This window comes from Staurois parvus, unplaced genomic scaffold, assembly GCF_062004578.1.
Source record: "Staurois parvus isolate SC_StPar_1 unplaced genomic scaffold, SC_StPar_1.0 ptg000346l, whole genome shotgun sequence".
NCBI classification, from domain to species: Eukaryota; Metazoa; Chordata; class Amphibia; order Anura; family Ranidae; genus Staurois; species Staurois parvus.
Genome location: NW_028318142.1, coordinates 2,028,581 through 2,045,220, shown reverse-complemented (window position 1 = coordinate 2,045,220; position 16,640 = coordinate 2,028,581).

The following is a 16,640-nucleotide window of genomic DNA, read 5'->3' as shown; positions in this document are numbered from 1 at the left end:
AGGAAACCCACAAAGGCACAGGAAGAACATGCAAACATGCAGGTGGTGCTGTGGTTAGGATTTGAACCAATGACCCTAGTACTGCCCGGTGGAAGTGCTAATCATTTAGCCACTGTGCTACCTGCTACTAAAGGCAGCACATAGTGCTGTTCACATTATCAGAACATGAAGTGTTAGCGTTGCGTCACTTCAAAATTGAAGCCTCATGTTGAGTCAGGAGGAGTTGAAGCCTTTCAATGCCTCCCATTCGAGTCTATGGTGACTCTCCTCAAACACCCTGGCAGGTGTTTGTAGGGTGTTAATTCCATTAGAGTTTAATATAGGCGTTTGTGGTGCGGTTTTAACGTTTGTAAAGCAACTATAAAATGCCTTAAACCACACATACGGCATTTAGGGAGCATTTTTAACGCTTGTAAAATGCCCATACTAAAGCTCCTTTACACCTGTCTAATGCCCATACTAATGGTATAGGGGCGTTTTTGAACAGTGAGAAATTTAGTCAGGTGTGAACAAGCCCTTAGGAAGTGGTCTCATCCAGAAGGGGCATCACTGAAGAGGTGAAGTAGGAACACTGGCAGGAAAGACACCTGTAGTTACTGGGAAGACAGCAAGAGGGCGCCAATGTGTGGATGGTAAGTGCAGTGGGTAAGGGAAGTAAATTCATACAAAGCTATTGGCAACTCACTTGGATAGTGTAAAGATCTCTTGTATGTAGTTCTATAAAGGTTTTGTCCCGGGTCAATCTGCTGCTGTATTTTCTGGATCTAAGGGGTTAACACTGCCACAGGGAAGTGGTGGCATAGTGTCCTAGGAGGCCAGGCCACTTTGGGGCGGCAATCTTTACACTATCTGAGTGAATTGCCAATACCTTTCTGTGAATTTATTTCCCCTACCCACTGCACTCAGATAGGCACCCTCTTCCTGCCTTCCAAGTTACTACAGTTGCCTCTCCTGCCAGTGTTCCTAATCCACCTATTCACTGATGCCCCTTCTGGATGAGACCCCTTCCTGACTGTGAAGACAAGCATTTTTCAATTATCCTCATGTGAGTTGCTAATTGTTGTTGTTGTAATACATTTTTTGACATTTACTACACTTAGTCTCGCACTCTACTGTGTTTGCTTGTTATTTTAGAGACTCTTAGAGGCGCTGCACGATGTGTACTGAATTTATGACACCAGGGACTTTACTCTAGGAACTTAAAAATACAGTGTAGAGCTTCTTCAAATAAATAAATATGAACCCAAATATCAAAAACACCCAATAAAATTTAGCAGTGAACATCAGTCCATACAAGTGAACGTGCATTATTTCAAACATAAAGTCTCTAAATAGTGATATCTTCAACTTGAATAACTCTCAAAGTCATAATCTTTGTATATCTAAATCCTCCACCATAGATCACCAGATGTGCCCTCACCTGGAGTAGTTGACCTCACGTTAAGTTTGGTCAAAAAACGCATGCGTCCCTTAAATTGGACACAGATCGGCTGCTGTATCCCAGATAAACATTCCTCCGCCAGAGTTGAACACTTCCTTGATCTCTCCTCCTCCATAGGAAACACAATAGTGCTTTATCCTTAAAAGCATTAAACTTTATTCAAATATATAAGTGGCCACTCGCACTTTTAAGGTGCAATATCGCACCACATATATAGCGCTCTTTCTAAAACAAAATAGTGCTGTGCAACTGGAATACAGAGAAAACTCCTTCACTCATCTGAAATGACAGTCCACAGATCGGTCCATGAACAGCGTCGTGACATCATCAAGCCCTCCCCTATCCCCCTGCGTTACGCCACAGGGTCACGTGGCTTCCTCAGGGGGATATTTAATAAGAGAGGAGCACATTAACTAGAGAAATACTGTTACAACGTAAGATACACTATATTGCCGAACGTATTGGGACACCCCTCAAAATCATTGGATTCAGGTGTTCCAATCACCTCCATGGCCACAGATGTATAAGATCAAGCACCTAGGCATGCAGACTGCTTCTACAAACATTTGTGAAAGAATGGGTCGCTCTCAGGAGCTCAGTGAATTCAAGTGTGGTACCGTGGTAGGTTGCCACCTGTGCAATAAGTCCATCCATGAAATCACTTTGCTACTAAATATTCCACAGTCAACTGTTAGTGGTATTATAACAAAGTGGAAGCAACTGGGAACAACAGCAACTCAGCCACAAAGTGGTAGGCCACGTAAAATGACAGAACGGGGTCAGCACATGCTGAAGCGCACAGTGCGCGGAGGTTGCCAACTGTCTGCAGAGTCAATAGCTAAAGACCTCCAAACTTCATGTGGCCTTCAGATTAGAACAACAACAGTATATAGAGAGCTTCATGGAATTGGTTTCCATGGCTGAGCAGCTGCATTCAAGCCTTACATCACCAAGTGCAATGCAAAGTGTCGGATGCAGTGGTGTACTGGCGCCACTGGACTCTAGAGCAGTGGGGACGTGTTCTTTGGAGTGACGAACCACGCTTCTCTGTCTTGCAATCTGATGGGCTTGCCTGACTGCATTGTGCCAAGTTTAAAGTTTTGTGGAGGGGGGATTATGGTGTGGGGTTGTTTTTCAAGGGTTGGGCTTGGCCCCTTAGTTCCAGTGAAGGGAACTCTTAAGGTGTTAGCATACCAAGACATTTTGGACAATTTCATGGTCCCAATTTTGTGGGAACAGTTTGGGGATGGCCCCTTCCTGTTCCAACATGACTGCACATCAGTGGACAAAGCAAGGTCCATAAAGACATGGTTAGTGAGTTTTGAGGTGAAGGAACTTGACTGGCCTGACCTTAACCCAATAGAACACCTGTGATGAATTAGAACAGAGACTGCAAGCCAGGCCTTCTCATCTGACATCAGTGTCTGACCTCACAAAGGAGCTTCTGGAAGAATGGTCAAACATTCCCATAGACACACTCCTAAACCTTGTGGACAGCCTTCCCAGAAGAGTTGAAGCTGTTATAGCTGCAAAGGGTGGGCCATCTCAATATTGAACCCTACGGACTAAGACTGGGATGCCATTAAAGTTCAGGTGCGTGTAAAGGCAGGCATCCCAGTACTTTGGGCAATATAGTGTAGCTTTAGAGCTTTTTCGACGTTGTGTGTTTTCCTGTAGTAAATTGCTGAAAATGCAATTCAAGTAGAGATCCTGTTTGTTCCTACTGTATGTGGCTGTTATATGTCTATGTGCTGCAGTTTGGTGAGTTTTTAGGGGAATCTATATGGGTCAATTGACACCCACAGTACATATGTGACTTATAATACTTGCTGCAATGAGTGCAAAGCTATAAATTTTAAATAATCTTGCATGCCTACTGGCTTTCCGATTAAAACACTGAGATTGGTGATATTACTAAAGCGAAGACAAACCTTCCCTCTTAGGCTACATTCAAATGGCTGCATAGAAATGGACAAGTATGACCACTAGACAGAATCAGGAGATTCTGGCCAGCAGCTGCAAACACTGTCTGCATATACTGGAGGTTATTTACTAAAATTGGAGAGTGCAAAATCTGGTGCAGCTCTGCATAGAAACCAGTCAGGTTCCAGGTTTTATTGCCAAAGCTTAATTGAACATGCTGTTTAGAAGCTGATTGGCTACTATGCACAGCTACACCAGAATCTTAGTGCTCCGGTTTTAGTAAATCTCCCCAACTGTGTGCGAGCAGCTGCTACAGTCAGCAGCAGCTGTCAGATTTGTACAAATCTCTGGTCGGCACTGCCGTTGTTTGCTTGCAACCGCACATCTGAGCTGTTAAATTGAAATAGCGCCTCAGACCAACCCTTGACACAGCCAGCATTTGTCAGGGGTCAGCGTTTCTGCAAAGTTTTGGCTGCACACAAACTGGCCGCAGCCAATCAGGAGGTTTTTATGCAGTGGATGCACAAAGGGTTACTGCATCTAGAAGTGGTGTTTAGCTGCTTCTGAACACAGCAAACTATCTGCAGATATTTGGTTGTCTGAAGACACCCTTGTCTGCATGGCCTGCATTGGTATCTACAGACAAAAAAAGGGTAAGGATTTGTAGTAAAGTTTGCTAAAATCCTTGCGGCATAAGTTTTTTTTTTTTTCGGAGGAGCTTTTTTTCTCCAAGAAAACCAAAATTTCACTTTACTTTTGACCTATGAATTTCTCATAGACATAAAGCTGAAAAGAAAGAGGGCAAAGTGCATTCTATTTTCAGTTTGATTTTACTTTTGAAGCTTGAAGTTTAAGAATTGACCTAGTTTTAAAACGTGCCTTCCCTTCACTATCCTACTTTTCTGTACATCTATTGCCAAGTAACAGGTACTTTTTAGATATTTTACCAGGGGTTATTGAAAATGAGAACAGTTAAAAGATACAGTTGTATTTCTGATTTATCCACCATGGTATCTGTATGAAACAAAATCTTTAACAGGTAGTACTGGTGTCTAAATGAGGAATAAAGCATGTCCCCAAAGCAGTGCAAGGAAACAGCCTCAGTAGTAGGCGTACCAGCTTCTGTGTGCTGAGGCATAAAATCCTTTCCGAATCCCAAGAAGCCGCACATGTCGCATACAGGCACCCATTCAAATGAATGGCTGTACACAGCCGCTGTTGCACATGAAGCGGTAAACGATGATGCAGAAGCATTCACCTAAGCACGGCTGTATGCAGCCATTCACATTTATTGGCGGATGTACTTGGCATGTGCAACTTCCAGGGAGCCAGAAAGTGAGGGGGATTTTATACATCAGCACACAGGAGCTGGTATCAATGGGTATGTGTCCTTAAACAATTAAAAAAAGTGAACCTTTTATTTTTCTGGTGCTCAACATGCATCCCAAGACCTAAATGCAGCCCTTTGGTATCTGATGTGCAGTCCTCAGACCTCAGCAGTCTGTAGTGGGAACATTGATTAGGGTAATAGCATTGATCTCTACAGGCCTTATGTAACATGTTCCTAGTTTCATATTGTCTTGTGCAGCATATCCCCATCCAAAATGTAGCATATCCACACTCTCTGACCCTCATTTCCTCTATTAGGTCTACAGTTTCTGACAGTCCTCTCAAGTAGCACATATATTGAACAATATATGCAGTCCTTTTGGTGATGTCCAGAGACGCATTTGAGGCCCCCTTAGCTCATAAGTTAACAACCTCTGTTTTAGTTGACAAAAACGAATTAAGTTACCACATTCTCTTTAGGGCCTCCCAATGCTACTACTTTCTACTGTGCCCCACCTCCTCCCAGGGCTAAGCTCTTCCCCATATCATTTAAAGTGTATGTCCAGCCAAAACTTTTTCTTTCAATTTTGGATAGAGTGGGGAAGGGTCAGAACCCCTGTCCCATTGCCCTGTTATCTGGGGCTTCATTAGAGAGATTTCCCCTCATTCCCAGTCCTGGTAACAACAGTTTCACTAAATAGGAAGTGAGGATAAATAAAGAAAACTATTTTTTTCTTAAGCAGGGAGTAACCAACTCCTTGTCAACATTTTATTGATCTCTGTGTCTCTTTGTTAAACAGTGTTACTGGGACAAAAAGTGTGGTTAAATATCTAATGTGGACCCGGACAGCAATACCAATCCATTGGGGGGTTTTAACCCTTGCTCATCCTGTCAAAACATAAAAAAGTGTACTTTAACTGCCTAGGGCCAGAGCCTCTAAGGCAACCTTTCCCAACCTTTTTACCCCATAGCAAACCTTGAAATAATTTTCTGGTGTCAGGGAACCCTTGCTAAGGGTGCATCAAGGGTCAGGAAAAAGCTCCTTACACTGTTGCCCAGTGAGAAGCATGCCTGCTTACATTGATGGGTATAATGCCACACTTACAGTCACCCAAAAAGAACATTAGTGTCATGTTACTGGCTCTGCCAAGTGGTGATAGACCTAGAATTATGTAGACGCCATCATGGGAGGTCAATCAGCTACAGCTCAAGTTACTGCTAACAACCTCTGGAGGAACCCTAGGGCTGCACAGAACCATGGTTGATAATGGCTGCTCTAAGGGTTGCCAAGAAAACAAATCATTTACAACTGAGTTTTCAGATTTCTGCAAAAATCAGTGAATTGTTTTACTTAGCATTCTTCTTCAAATGACTATGAGGGGGTTTATAGTGAATATAATGCCATTAGAGCGTGTTTTCAACAGCTTTTAATAATGAGGCCAGAACACATCTTTGGATAAATGAACTTGTTGAGCTCAGCTCTTAATGTAGCACTTGGCTGTGCATTCAGGAGATGAGCTATACTTTATAATACTGTTTATAAATCATTCAGGTCAGCGAGGCAACATTTTGGAAGCAGAACCAAACACAGGGACTAATCTGTGAAAACTCAGAGGAGCAAACAAAACTGGAGCAAGCTTGGATCTACTGCCCGCAACAAATTAATTGGCTGTTTGGGTCAGCAGTTCCACTTTGGCTACAGTTTTCTTTGTTTCCATCTTCTAGAAACATCCTTGCTATATAACAGTGTTAATTTTGCCAATATAAAATGGTCTGTGCTACGACTGGTCAAGTTATCATTTCATTCAATCTGATTTAATTGACCGTGTCTATGTAACATCATCCCTTGACGGCTGTATACTTACCTTTTCAGTGCCCTCCGGCTGCTCCTTCCTCAGTTGCAGTCACATCTAAAATACTGATGTTGACTGAGGTTGGAGTGCAGATCAAGCAGTGACAGAATCGTGGGAGGATGACACATGCTTCTGCATACTGGGAGGCACTGGGCATTTTGCAGTGGTGGCCACAGAAGTAGGAGTGGCAAAGGAGCATTTTCCCAGAATGGGCAAGGTGACAGATGTCTCTTTGGTTACCATATTTGTTTTACAACTGTCTTGGACAAAGTGAATAGTGGACCCCGTGTGCTATTTGAATGTTTGATGGGGGAGCGAGCATTAATAGTGTGCATGGCACATGCCTACATGCACACCACCAGATCTTCACCAGAATATCCCACGAGGAGTGATGGACTTGCCAGTTTGCGTCCATCAGACACACCTTTACAGATGGCAGCTGAGAGGGGATAGAACTAGAGCATAGTACAAAGTCAACAGGTAATTTTAGAAATTGGAACAGGCCAAAGGCCAGGATGGGCAGCCCACAAGCATAGTCATAATATGTAATAAATAAGGTTGTTTGACAGTTTTGGTGATTACTGGCCATGGACACCAGCCATGCTTATACCTCACTGTTTTGTGCAGCAACAAGGTAGGAGAGATCATATGGTGGTAGAGCTACAAGTAGCAGATTAGCATTGCTGATAGTTTGTGAGAACTATTTATCATCTAATACATGACAAAGTTTTCTCAGTGCACTATGGGCTATCTAAAGAGAGCAAGCACAGCAATGGTTGTCACTTTTCAGGCAGGATGTCTCTCACTGAAACCTGGGAAACTTGAGACAGATCCATTCAATGGAGGATGGTGGAGAGGGCAATGAGTCATTCACATGGTGAAAATTTCCACTTGAGCTATTGAACTTGGTAAAAACAGACATTTTTTTATTAGGGCAGAAAAATTGTAAAAGTGGAGCCTAAAGCTCAGTCTGACGGCTAGATAAAAGAATGTGTAACATTAAAGCTGAACTGCAAGCAAACATATAAATACACAAATGAAATACACAGGACTTTTTTTTCAGAAAATAGGTACAAGAACTCAACTACGACCACCAAGCCCCCTTACACACATATACACACCCTCCAAATTGCATCAAATAGTGGGTGTGGTCAAATTTCACTAATAGTAGGAAGGCCCTAAAGGAGTATTAAATACCAGGAGTGCATTACGTATAGAGTTTGAGTGGGAGGGGGGTTAAACACAGAGTGCAGAGTTCAGGGGTGCACCAGGTGCAGAGATTGGGGGTGCACTAGGTGCAGAGTTTGAGGGTGCGCTACTCATCTTCCACATGTCCTAATTTTGTTACTGTATTAAGCTGAAGCACTCAGCCGACTCTAGTACCTCCCAGCCGACTCCTCCTCTCTCACTGGAAATCATGCTGTGGGGGTGTCACCATCCACACTGCACCCCGGGCACCTGCATCTCCCTGGTCCCCATCCTGCACTCAGTGCGAGCCACTCAGGAGATCAGATCTGTGAATGCCATTGGGAGACAAGCTGTCACTTGTAAACACAGAAACTGGACTTCTGTGTTTATAAGTGATAGTCATGAGCAGGGAGCAGGGGGCCTGAGCCAAAGGTGGTGGAAGTGAGTTTCCACCAAGTTCCAGCTGAAAAAAGTCCTATAATTACAAATAAGGGGGCTGCATTACTTGACCAAAGATTTGTATTTCCGTTGGTTCTGACACAGGAGACCTGATTTTTCTCTGCGGAAGTTCACTTACAAGTCTCTTCTCCCGGCCTGTGACTGGGCAATGGAAAGAGAAAAAACACATGGATGAGTTCATCTCTCTGTCCTCCTTGTGCTTTTTCTCCCTCTTCCAGTGTAAGCTCTGATGTATAGGAACTCCCAGAGGCTGATGACAAGTCAAATTTAGGTACTTACCTAAAATTGTACTTTTAAGGATGTAGCAATAAATACAGAATCACATTCATGTGTTTAATTTGTATCTGCCTGGGGTTCATCTTTTTTAACCATTTGACGCCCGGCCAATAGCCGTATGGCGGCCGGAAAAATGCACTAGCTTTCTGGGAGCCCGCCATTTGGCGTACTCCCGCACATGCGCAGTTTGCGCGCTTGCAGAGCCACGCAGCCGTGCGATCTGTCACCGGCCGTGTACCTCGGACACGGCCGATGACAGATCTGAGTATCGGCCCCGTTGCCGGTACCATGTGACCTGCTGTGACCAATCACAGCAGGTCACATGACAGTTGAATACAATGGTATTCATTCATGCCATTCATTGTATACTAGTGTCTAACTGTGAATGGTCACAGCTAATCACATGCACATGTCATGTGATTAGCTGTGGCCAAATCACAGCTAAGCACAAAAAAAAAAACCCTGAATGAATCGATGTCATTCAGGTAAATGCTTGCTTATAGCAAAGTAATTCTTGACTATAAGCAAATTGTGTAAAAAAAAAAATACTGATCACTTCCCCAAAGTTGTACAATGTTACTATGGTAACATTGTACTACTTTGGACATAGTGAAATATGAAAAAAAAATCTTAAAAAAAAAGAAAAAAATGTAATAAAAAATTTCAAATAATAAAAAAAAATATATTTTTTTTTTTCACACTGTCACCAGTCATTGTCCCTGATCACCGCCATGCCAGTTATATGATGACGCTGTACTGCACTGGTGACAGTATGTAAAAAAAAAATAGTGAAAATAATTTTTTTTATTTTTCATTTTCTGAAAAATTATGACAAAAAAAATACAACTTCAAAAAACTCGCAATGCCCCTTTGAAGTACGTCGGACTGTCTACTCTGCAAAAAGGGGTCATTTGGGGGATATCTGTACTATTCTGACATTCTTGGACCTCAAGAAATTAGATTGGATGTCAGTACTTCAGAATTCAGATCTATACCATAGTTTGTGAACTCTATAACTTTCCTACAGACTAAAAAATACATCCTAATTTGGGTTATTTTTACCAAAGACATGTAGTAGAATACATATCGGCCTAAATTTATGAAGAACAATTATTTATTTGCAAAAACGTGTTTTTTTTCACAATTTTCGGCCTTTTTTTGTTAATTTAGCAAAAAATAAAAACCCCGGCGGTGATTAAATACCACCAAAGGAAAGCTCTAGTTGTGTGAAGAAAATGCTAAAATTTTAGTTTGGGTACAATGTTGTATGACCGCGCAATTGTCATTCAAAGTGTGAGGGTTCTGAAACCTGAAAAATGGCCTGGGCAGGAAGGTGTAAAATTGCCCGGTATTGAAATGGTTAAACAGTTTTTCATATTTATGTGTCCAGAGCATTTCAAATGTATTTTTGGAGTCCTAACCATAATACATAATCAGGGATGTGCAGAAGCTCCATATATTCCTGTATATTCCTATATATTTACTACATTTTTCTAGATGTAAAGTCTATCGCTGCCTCTGGACAGCTTTACTCGAAGAACGCATAACCACAAGCAAAAAAATGAAAACAATGAGCATCCATCCAAATCAAGAGGTTGTATGCTGCATCTACTGACTGACAGCATGTGATAAAAAGTTTAATGTATATAGATGTTGTTTTTGGCTATGCATAATTGATAAACATGGAAAAGCCTTGTTAGTTAAAACACTGTGTCAACCATCTTCAACCACCTTCCTACACAGTATAGGCTGTATCAGCATTTGTCTTCTCCATTATTTTATAATATATTTGTCCCTTTCAAAGGATGCAGGCAGCTGGGAGTATTATAAATCATAGCCAAACATTTCCGCTATATATTTCCTGAGCGTGCTGCTGCCCCAGATTACTTCTAAAATGACTTTTAAGATGAGCGACACTCAGGGAACAGCTGGCTAATATTAAATTAAAAGTAAGTGCAAGGCAGGCAAAAAACCCGACTCGTTTTATTATTCCAAATTACAGGAAAACACTGCGTAAAATTAAAAAGCAATAAAACAGTATGCCTGAAATGAACATCCTCACATTATCTCTGGTATGAATAATAAATACCACCATTGCTAGTCCCAGGCTGGGCTACAAGCAGCACACAAAAGTTTTGATGTATCTTGCTAATTTAAACATTGGGAAGTGCTGTACCCTCATCCTGCTGGATGGCAGAGTAGCAATTGAGATCTTACGCTTTATCACAAAGCCATGGTACTCTCTGTTGCCATGGCAACCACATTGTAATACCATTGTTACTTTGGCAGTAATACTTAAAGATAAATTCCAGGTATAGAAGTTTTTACATTTGTAGGATTACCCCCTTAAAGGTTGCTTAGTAATTTTTGGGTTCCCTGTCAATCTGGACCTCTCGTTGAAAGACCAACCTCTGCTGATACTGCCATGCTCTGGTGACCCAAATTCATTTTATTATTTATTTCAGGTACTTATATAGAGCTGTCAATTTACGCAGCGCTTTACATATATATTGTACATTCACATCAGTCCCTAACCCTCAAGGAGTGTACAATCTAAGGTCCCTAACTCATATTCATACATACACATACTTAGGGCCAATTTAGACAGAAGCGAATTAACCTACCAGCATGTCTTTGGAATGTGGAAGGAAACTAGAGTACCTGTTGGAAACCCATGCAGGCACAGGGAGAACATGCAAACTCCAGGCTGTGGTTGGGATTTGAACCAACGACCCTAGTAGTTCTAGGTGGTAGTGCTAACCATTTAGCCACTGTGCTGACCCAAATAAATCACCTCTGTAAAATGGACTCACACACAGAGTAGTATAAACTAAATTGAAGTTTATATTGCAATCAGAGTCAAAAATAACAAAATAACACTGATATGGACAGCAAATATGATCACTCTTGGCAATTGTGAACAAAAGTAAAGAATTTCACAATGAAACAATAGTGACTATTGGCAGGGCTTCTTTCAGAAATAATCCACTGCCTCCAGTCTGAGGGGACTGTTGAATTCCCAGTGTGCAGGAATGACTATCAATAACAGATAAACTCACTGTGGGTCCTTAGAGCTGGATAAAAAGGATTAGATGTGAAATAAAAAGAATTATCAGTTAGAATTGGCAGTATCCCTCTTAAGAGCTCTATAATGTCTTCTGCACACTTGTTAGGGCCCAATTGATGTGAAGTTGCATCAAGAGGTGGATGGTAGTTCCTTATGGTGGTCACATCAAAGATCGGGAGGAAATAGGAAAAGATTTAACACTTCCCTACTTGATGGTAAAGAATTAGAGCAAGGTTTCCTTTAAGAGCTCTAATCATGAATTGAGCATGACGTAGTAAATAGCAACAATTGGTATAAATGTCTATGGACAAAGGCAAATGATAAACAGTAGTAAGAATCCTGCTCTGCAGAAAAGGAAAGGGACTGGTTGATTCAGTTTGCACTGCTGTATCTTGATCTGTAACTGTATATTCTGCAGTCTGCTGAAATGATAATTGTACTGTGAATGTATTCCAATGATGGTGCTGGTATAACTAGGCCTCAAATTAGGGCAACTGTATGTAATGTTCACAGCTATGTGCAGATAAATAACTGAGGTGACAAACTATCAATGTTCACTTTGTTAGTGGATGCATGGGTCTCTCTCACCTGATCAATGTGATTCGGCGGATTGCCACGATCTGTCCTTCCCAATGGATAGAGACAGTCCACAGGCCCTCTGGTTCAGACTTGGCGTTCCGCTCTGTCTCCTGCTGTCAGAGTGGCCTGCTTGGTAGCGTGGCAGGCTGGTTCTTTTCACTCTCTCTCTTTCCAATCCTGGCTCCACGGCCTAGTTCAGTAATTCAGCTGTCAGCACACCTTCTTCTCCTTCAATCTCCCTCCTCACTTCCCCCGCCAATCTCCCAGGCTTTGATATTTATATGCCCCCGACCACACGCTACCTCTCCTGGCAAATGTAGTCCCAGGTACCCTGCTTATGAGCCAAGTCCTGCTGTTCAGAAATTCAAGTTCCAAAGAGCTGTTCTGTCAATGTGAGTAACCCTGAATAGCAGGCTACCACCGTATAATGTCCACTTTAATGTATTGCAAGTAATAACATGCAGCTTGGACCAATGTAAGTATGTATGTGCCATACCTGTGGGATCCCTGTGAAAGCTGGGAATCACTGTAGTAAGCACCGGTAGTACAGTAATCTCCATTAGCTTCTGGGTTATGTGCTGAGTGGCTGCCCTGCTACTCTTGACACAGGTGCCATTCAGATAACAAATTGCATTGTCTCAATGAATGTAAAGAGTTATCTGACTGGATAAGGTGGAGAAGTGGGATGGTGATAGCATGAGGAAATGGAACGCATTCTCTGAATGGGTTCTCTTCTGTGTTCTTTGAATGGGTTCTCTCCTGTGTTCTCTGAATGGGTTCTCTCCTGTGTTCAGTAAGCAGCAGGGCAGCTGTTTGGCATGGAACCCAGAAGCTAGCAGCAATCATAGTACTGCTTACTGCAGTGATTTCCAGCTTCTAGGAGGACCCCACAGGTATTGCACATACATACTTATATTGGTTCAAACGATGTAAAAATGGCCATTCCTCAAAATGAGTCATAACTTAAAGGAGCAATAAACCTAACATCAATATTTTACATCTGTGTGGGTACGGATCCTTGGACGCAGACAGTGTGGGTTCGGTGAAATGCACCTGCTAGCACCCGCACAAATGTCGGATTGGGAGTAGTGGCTATGTTTGTGCAGCCATTGTTCCCAATAGGCATGAATGGGACTGTGTGCAAGTGGATGCATGGAGCACCTGTGCATCCTGAGTGGGCAAACATGGTCCTTGCATGAGTGTACACTTAAAGCAGAACTAAAGTCTCCATACTTAACCGTCAAATGGTCCTGTGCTGGCATCTTCTTCTGAGTGTCTTTGGACCTCTTCATGGGGGATGATGTCACTCCTGTGCTTGCGCATGAGGCCATCGTTCTTGCACTTGGAGACCAGCCCGGCACTGTAAACTAAACTGCGCATGCACAGCTCAGTTTACAATGCTGGAGGAGATAGGTAGGGGCAATGCATGTCTTTTCTGCAATAAAAGCCTACCTGCTTACAGTTTTTTACAGCGGGACTTGCTTTAAGTACGCTAGTGTGAACAAGGCTCTATTCCTTTTGCCCTTTTGTCCTAACCTAACCTAACCCACCTAACCCCCCCCCCCTTGACAGATGTATATTTATCTGAAACTGAAGGCCCTGGAATCTAATGCCTGTTTACATCCTGGCAGTGCCTGCATGGCTTTCTTTCTCCTCCTCCCTTTGGCTTCAAGACACAGTCACATAGATGTCTATAGAGTTGTATTGCACAGACACGGCAAGGATGTAAACAAACACCAGAGGCTGTGGCCTTCAAATCATGGTAGGTATGCATATGTGGAGAGGGAGGATGAGTTAGGTTAGTTCAGGACAGAAGAGTAAAAAGAATAAGTGCACTTTGTTTAAATATACAGCATTGTAAAGGTGATGTGTGTAAGCAAGTTGCAATTTAGCCTATTTATGTCTTGGGGGAAGGTTAAGGGTTAACTGTGTTTCTCAGCTCTTTTGCTTGGCGGGCTTTTTGGGTCCCACCCACTAGTCCTATTATGATAAAAATGGACAGTAGTCCAGGGCTCTTGGGGTACGCGGAAGGGGAGTGAGTCACCCATAGTCCTGCTGAAGGAACCTGCCATCATATAGGAGGGACCACTGGGACCTGTGGTCCTCCCTGAAGACACCTGGTAGTTTAATTTGGCGATACCTATGGACTTTACTGATATCAATGGCCCCTACTTTATAGGTACACACAAGCCTGAGTTAGAGATTAGGGAATTAGGGACATAGGTGAGTAAAATGTGGAAAACGTTGCCTGTTGCCTGGTCTGAAGTCATTAAAGAAGTATAATGCAATTAACCGACACCATACTTTTCTACTTGGGTCAAAAACACATGGGGGTATGAAGACAGCAAGTGGTTACTAAGGTTACCGGAAGTCAATGTGTACCTATGGCAGGTTGGACAGCCTCCAGCACCGAGGGAGATGTTGTTGGCACTCCTTCCGCAAGCGGTTAGTCTCCCATAGCAATGAGAGCAGACTCTCACCACAGACGTCCCTACCCTGTGCAGAGGTACAGGAGATCAACAGTTAAGTCAAGTGCACATATGGAGCCCACACTAGATGTTGGGTCGGGTTTCATTCTGCTAATGGGAGAGAAGTAGTGCAGTGTACATTGACACGGGGACCCAAAAGTCAACTGGAGGACAGTGGCTAAAGGGGCAGCACAGTGGCTAAATGGTTTGCACTTCTGCCTGGCACTGCTAGCATCGTTGGTTCAAATCCCAACCATGGCACCACCTGCCTGGAGTTTGCATGTTCTGCATGTATTTCCTCCAGGTACTCCCATTTCCTCCCACACTCCAAAGACATGCTGGTAGATTAATTGGATCCTGTCTAAATTGGCTGCAGTATGTGTATGTATGGATGTAAGTTAGAGACCTTAGATTGTACACCCTTTGAGGGTTAGGGACTGATGTGAATGTAATATATATATATATATATATATATATATGTAAAGTGCTGTGTAAATTGATGGCGCTATATAAGTACCTAAAATAAATAAATAAGTTATGGTACATGGTGTACATTCATTTCTGAGAGTAGAGGCCTGCCATACAGCAGCCTCAGCCTTATCCCAGGGCATTGATGGAAACAGCACTAATAAAGGTAATCAGGTGTAAGAGAGAGTGATCCTGTTACACGTGCCTAGCATAGCTCAGAAGAACCCAACCCGTGGGTAGACTTGTGCCCCAACGATTTGGAGTTAATGGAGAAAAGGTTCATCATAACCTGCCGCCCCGTATGCCTTACATACACCTTACAACCCACACATGTGACCCAAAGGACAATAAAGCTTTCATTACATTTAACAATAAATGTTTCTCTTCCCACCTACATTTGTTTTTTTTCTGAGAGTGCCAGTTCTCACAATATATTTTTCATCTATAATTCTCTCTTAGAAAGCTTTCAGAAAGAAGTTTAAAACAGTATGTCAATATAAATGGGAAAAGAAACATTTATTTTTATTATGTAATAAAAGTTACGTTTATTCTTCTTTGGGTGATATACACGGGTTGTGAAGCACATCATCTCCACAGTACTGTAAATTGTAGTCATCCCTTAGGACAGCTTTACTGCTGTACTGCTAAGGCCATATAATAAGTATAAGAAGTGTGTACTTTGTTTTACATGCTCTCACGGAGGAAGATAATTTTCAATGCACAGCTGACCTGTTCACTAATCCTGCTTTAGTAATTTTACTGTCATCCTTGGGTTGAACACCATGAAACGTGAGAATTATCCCTAGCAGTGGGGCTGCATCTGCATTGCAAGGGTTTCCTGCTCATTTAGTCTAGGGGAGAGTAAAGGTGTTTTTATTTATGTGAACCTCCACTCCCTTGGCAGGTGGTGCTCCCCCTTGCTCTGACAGTGGACTGTGCCTTGGTGTCATCACATCCAATGCAGGGCTATGGGCAGGACCATAGACCACCAGAGCGTAAGTAAGAAGATGCTGCAGTGTCTAGCACAGGGCTGTCTTAATGGATGGGTACACCTGGGCATTGCCAAAGGGTCCCAGGTGCATGGGGGGGGGGGGGCATGATCAGGGCCATGACAAAGGGAGGGGGTTGGGAAGGTTCACTGACAATTTGAGTGCCCCTGCGACTCCTCTTTGACAGGAGTAAGCAATGTCAAAGTTAATTGCAACTGCAAAGGAACAGCGGCTGACTTCTGCAGGGGAGAGGATTCAGCTTTCTCCTCCCTACTGCAAGGGGCAGAAGATAGCCAGCACTAAGGCTAAGAACTCACCTCAGTCTCAGTGCAAAAGAGAAAGGAGAAGTTGCCTTCATTGCAGGTGGAAACAGCATTTGTGATCTATGAGTACAAGCGGGAAGGGGGCCACAACTCTGCTATATGGGGCACAGTGATGGGGGAACCTGATGTACAGTATATGGGCACTGTGGTGGGGGACCCCAATGTATATGGACACTGTGGTGGGGGAACCCAATGTATATGGACACTGTGATGGGAAACCTGATGTATGGGAGCACTGTTATGGGGACACCTGATGTATAGGGGACACTATGATGG